Here is a 5,000-nt window from a genome sequence, read left to right on the forward strand (position 1 = left end):
TAACTTACGCTGCACCTTAACCTAACTTACACTGCACCTTAACCTAACTTACGCTGCACCTTAACCTAACTTACACTGCACCTTAACCTAACTTACACTGCACCTTAACTGTCACATGTAACGTCACAGGAATGTAGCTTTGCCTAACAGCAACCCTCTGAACATAGTTCACTGCTTGGATCCTCTGGTGTCATGTGTATTTCTTGATGCCATGGTGCGTACCCTCACATAAAGGTCTTTCGAGTGTTGCGTACTTTCTACACAGTCCCGCTAACCACTGGAAGGGTGTACCGCTACAGAACGAATATCGCCCTCCCCTCCTGCCCTTCCAAGCTGGTCGGTCAGGCGTTTGTTTGTGAAATGAGCCTTGCAGCTGTTCAGTTGCATTCGGTTGTCGATGCAGTCAGTGTACGTTGTGGTACGGCCTGTGTGGACTGTCCGCTGATGTACGCGTAACCCACACTGATCATCCGTCGTTACGTACTGAGTGACATAATGTGGCACATGCTTGACCGTACACCGGCTGCGCCCTACAATGGCGAATCATAAGGGCCATATGTTGTGCACGATGCTACTTGTCTCGTCTCCCCATTACAGCGAGATTGCACTGTTGTACGCCGTACAGACATGTGGTAGGTAGGTACGGACGAAAGTATTGCATGTTGGCCCCCCCCCCCCCCCCCTCCTCCCTCTGCCGGGAATCAGCGTGAGCCGTCTGTTGATGTAGCGACGAGGGTTTTCCTATTTAATCGTATTGCCCCACACAACATGATAGCACGGTGGACCGCGTTCCACATCTGCGACATGCTACAGAGGCCGGTTGACAGTCGACCGCGCAAGGGACATTGCACACGTGCGCGGACCATCTTCCACGTGTTCTCTCGTGTACATGCCGCAGTGTGTATGTGGGCTGATGTAGCGTGTCGTGACACATAACATGCAGGCATGCCAGAATCGTAGATTTCGCAAATGTAGATTGACGTATACGTTTGCTGCCAAAGATCCGCAAATGAACTGGAAATCAGTTGTTGAGCGGTTGTTCGCGCTGCAGGTGCATCGGTGATAGCGACGATCGGTACATCTATGAACCGGTTGTTTCGGCGGTACCCGCCATGCCCCCGAACCTGAGTTGGCCATGTGGGTATGAAGCGATACGAGGCTGTGGCTTGGCGGGACAGTCCCCGGCCGGTGAGGGGGGGCCGCCCGGCGTGCTGGCCGCGCGCTGCGTGAGCGCACGCACTACAGCCGGCTGGTGGGGGGCGCCCAGTGGCAGGAGCGCCGGCCGACGGGCCCGGCTGGCGTCCCAGCTATGCGCCGGCGCACCCTGCGCGCGGCGCCAGGCGGCCAAAGTGGGTTCTGCCGAGCCCGGTGCGAAGCGCGGTGGACATCTGCAGTGTGCTGGTCCGATTGCGGACTGTGTGCGTTGAGGATGCGCCGCCGCCCGGCACTCGGCGTCGCGACGCCGTCTGCTGCTCGGTCGCCCCCAGCGGTTCTCGCAGGTGGTTTGTATCGCAGCTCTGCGGACGTGTTGGCGCGTGCGCTGTGCTGGGAGAGTTCGCTTCTGCACCCAAGTGGGGCTTTGCCCTTCTGTGGCGCTGGCGTTGGAGCTGCCGGTCACCGTAGGTGGCGCGTGTTGTTTCCCGCCGGCAATGCCACGACAGCACGCTCCCGGGCCTCTGTCGGCAGCGGCAAGCTCAGTTGGGAGCACGGGTGTTCGCACTGAAAGCGTCTACTCGCCCATCTCCGGGCGATTGCGCCTCTCTCGAACCCGACCAAGTACTTAGGACGGCGCTGCGCGCCGCCGGGACCTGAGAGGGTTTCGAGGTGTATCGTGCAGGGGAGCTCAGCCTCCTCCTGTTTGCAGAATAATTGAGCGGACGCTTGCGTGTTCGCGCGGGCCCTCGGGACACACTCCCGGGCGGCCGGCTGCTCAGCTCTCGTTGACGCAGCTCCCTGGTTGATCCTGCCAGTAGTCATATGCTTGTCTCAAAGATTAAGCCATGCATGTCTCAGTACAAGCCGCATTAAGGTGAAACCGCGAATGGCTCATTAAATCAGTTATGGTTCCTTAGATCGTACCCACGTTACTTGGATAACTGTGGTAATTCTAGAGCTAATACATGCAAACAGAGTCCCGACCAGAGATGGAAGGGACGCTTTTATTAGATCAAAACCAATCGGATTGGCTCGTCTGGTCCGTTTGCCTTGGTGACTCTGAATAACTTTGGGCTGATCGCACGGTCCTCGTACCGGCGACGCATCTTTCAAATGTCTGCCTTATCAACTGTCGATGGTAGGTTCTGCGCCTACCATGGTTGTAACGGGTAACGGGGAATCAGGGTTCGATTCCGGAGAGGGAGCCTGAGAAACGGCTACCACATCCAAGGAAGGCAGCAGGCGCGCAAATTACCCACTCCCGGCACGGGGAGGTAGTGACGAAAAATAACGATACGGGACTCATCCGAGGCCCCGTAATCGGAATGAGTACACTTTAAATCCTTTAACGAGTATCTATTGGAGGGCAAGTCTGGTGCCAGCAGCCGCGGTAATTCCAGCTCCAATAGCGTATATTAAAGTTGTTGCGGTTAAAAAGCTCGTAGTTGGATTTGTGTCCCACGCTGTTGGTTCACCGCCCGTCGGTGTTTAACTGGCATGTATCGTGGGACGTCCTGCCGGTGGGGCGAGCCGAAGGCGTGCTTGCGCGTCCCGAGGCGGACCCCGTTGAAATCCTACCAGGGTGCTCTTAGTTGAGTGTCTCGGTGGGCCGGCACGTTTACTTTGAACAAATTAGAGTGCTTAAAGCAGGCAAGCCCGCCTGAATACTGTGTGCATGGAATAATGGAATAGGACCTCGGTTCTATTTTGTTGGTTTTCGGAACCCGAGGTAATGATTAATAGGGACAGGCGGGGGCATTCGTATTGCGACGTTAGAGGTGAAATTCTTGGATCGTCGCAAGACGAACAGAAGCGAAAGCATTTGCCAAGTATGTTTTCATTAATCAAGAACGAAAGTTAGAGGTTCGAAGGCGATCAGATACCGCCCTAGTTCTAACCATAAACGATGCCAGCCAGCGATCCGCCGCAGTTCCTCCGATGACTCGGCGGGCAGCCTCCGGGAAACCAAAGCTTTTGGGTTCCGGGGGAAGTATGGTTGCAAAGCTGAAACTTAAAGGAATTGACGGAAGGGCACCACCAGGAGTGGAGCCTGCGGCTTAATTTGACTCAACACGGGAAACCTCACCAGGCCCTACACTAGATCGCGTGTTGGTGGTGCATGGCCGTTCTTAGTTGGTGGAGCGATTTGTCTGGTTAATTCCGATAACGAACGAGGACTCTAGCCTGCTAACTAGTCGCGTGACATCCTTCGTGCTGTCAGCGATTACTTTTCTTCTTAGAGGGACAGGCGGCTTCTAGCCGCACGAGATTGAGCAATAACAGGTCTGTGATGCCCTTAGATGTTCTGGGCCGCACGCGCGCTACACTGAAAGGAATCAGCGTGTCTTCCTAGGCCGAAAGGTCGGGGTAACCCGCTGAACCTCCTTCGTGCTAGGGATTGGGGCTTGCAATTGTTCCCCATGAACCGAGGAATTCCCAGTAAGCGCGAGTCATAAGCTCGCGTTGATTACGTCCCTGCCCCTTTGTACACACCGCCCGTCGCTACTACCGATTGAATGATTTAGTGAGGTCTTCGGACTGGTACGCGGCATCGACTCTGTCGTTGCCGATGCTACCGGAAAGATGACCAACTTGATCATTTAGAGGAAGTAAAAGTCGTAACAAGGTTTCCGTAGGTGAACCTGCGGAAGGATCATTACCGACTAGACTGCATGTCTTTCGATGTGCGTGTCGTGTCGCGCAAACACGCTACCTGTACGGCAGTGGCCGTGGCGCCGCGTGCGGAACCACGCGTGCCTCTCAAAACTAGCGGAAGTGTTGTTGTTGTTGTTGTTGTGTGGTACGAGCGCTGAAGCTCTGGAGCGGCTGGCCTGCGGTACCTGGCGCCTGGCGCCGGTTTTGAATGACGTTCGCCCCGAGTGCCTGTCCGCTCCGGTGTGGAGCCGTACGACGCCCATCGGCTGTGAGGCCGTTGGACACAAAAAAAATAGTGGAACAGGGGCCGTCAGACGCCTCAGTCCCGCAAATGCTACTGTCTTGAAAGAGACAGTGGGAGACTGAAAAGGAAAAGATCACCCAGGACGGTGGATCACTCGGCTCGTGGGTCGATGAAGAACGCAGCAAATTGCGCGTCGACATGTGAACTGCAGGACACATGAACATCGACGTTTCGAACGCACATTGCGGTCCATGGATTCCGTTCCCGGGGCCACGTCTGGCTGAGGGTCGGCTACGTATACTGAAGCGCGCGGCGTTTGTCCCGCTTCGGAGACGTGGGAGTGTCGTGGTCGCCTGTGTGGCCGGCCGCGTCTCCTTAAACGTGCGATGCGCGCCCCGTCGCCTGGCGGTTCGCATACCGGTACTTTCTCGGTAGCGTGCACAGCCGGCTGGCGGTGTGGCGTTGCGACACCTCGTACAACGACCTCAGAGCAGGCCGAGACTACCCGCTGAATTTAAGCATATTACTAAGCGGAGGAAAAGAAACTAACAAGGATTCCCCCAGTAGCGGCGAGCGAACAGGGAGAGTCCAGCAACCGAACCCCCGCAGGCTGCCGCCTGTCGTGGCATGTGGTGTTTGGGAGGGTCCACTACCCCGACGCCTCGGGCGCCGAGCCCAAGTCCAACTTGAATGAGGCCACGGCCCGTAGAGGGTGCCAGGCCCCGTAGCGGCCGGTGCGAGCGTCGGCGGGACCTCTCCTTCGAGTCGGGTTGCTTGAGAGTGCAGCTCCAAGTGGGTGGTAAACTCCATCTGAGACTAAATATGACCAACGAGACCGATTAGCGAACAAGTACCAGTGAGGGAAAGTTGAAAAGAACTTTGAAGAGAGAGTTCAAAAGTACGTGAAACCGTTCTGGGGTAAACGTGAGAAGTCCGAAAGGTCGAA

The 5,000-nt window shown here is 56.1% G+C and overlaps 3 non-coding genes across 3 annotated transcripts in view; all 3 read left to right on the forward strand.

Annotated features, from left to right (window-relative positions):
* The first annotated feature begins 1,950 nt into the window (after window positions 1–1,950).
* Window positions 1,951–3,814, forward strand: LOC126334054 (small subunit ribosomal RNA). Its single transcript, XR_007564548.1, has one exon. It is a non-coding gene; the product is annotated as a small subunit ribosomal RNA (ribosomal RNA).
* Window positions 3,815–4,188: 374 nt separating this feature from the next.
* LOC126334050 (5.8S ribosomal RNA) lies at window positions 4,189–4,344 on the forward strand. The gene has a single exon (XR_007564544.1). It is a non-coding gene; the product is annotated as a 5.8S ribosomal RNA (ribosomal RNA).
* A 190-nt stretch (window positions 4,345–4,534) lies between these two features.
* The window catches only part of LOC126334058 (large subunit ribosomal RNA), a 4,252-nt gene continuing 3,786 nt past the window's right edge, over window positions 4,535–5,000 (forward strand). The window contains exon 1 of the ribosomal RNA XR_007564552.1: window positions 4,535–5,000. This exon is cut by the window's right edge and continues 3,786 nt beyond it. This is a non-coding gene — a ribosomal RNA (large subunit ribosomal RNA).

Source organism: Schistocerca gregaria, unplaced genomic scaffold (assembly GCF_023897955.1).
Source record: "Schistocerca gregaria isolate iqSchGreg1 unplaced genomic scaffold, iqSchGreg1.2 ptg001693l, whole genome shotgun sequence".
NCBI lineage: Eukaryota > Metazoa > Arthropoda > Insecta > Orthoptera > Acrididae > Schistocerca > Schistocerca gregaria.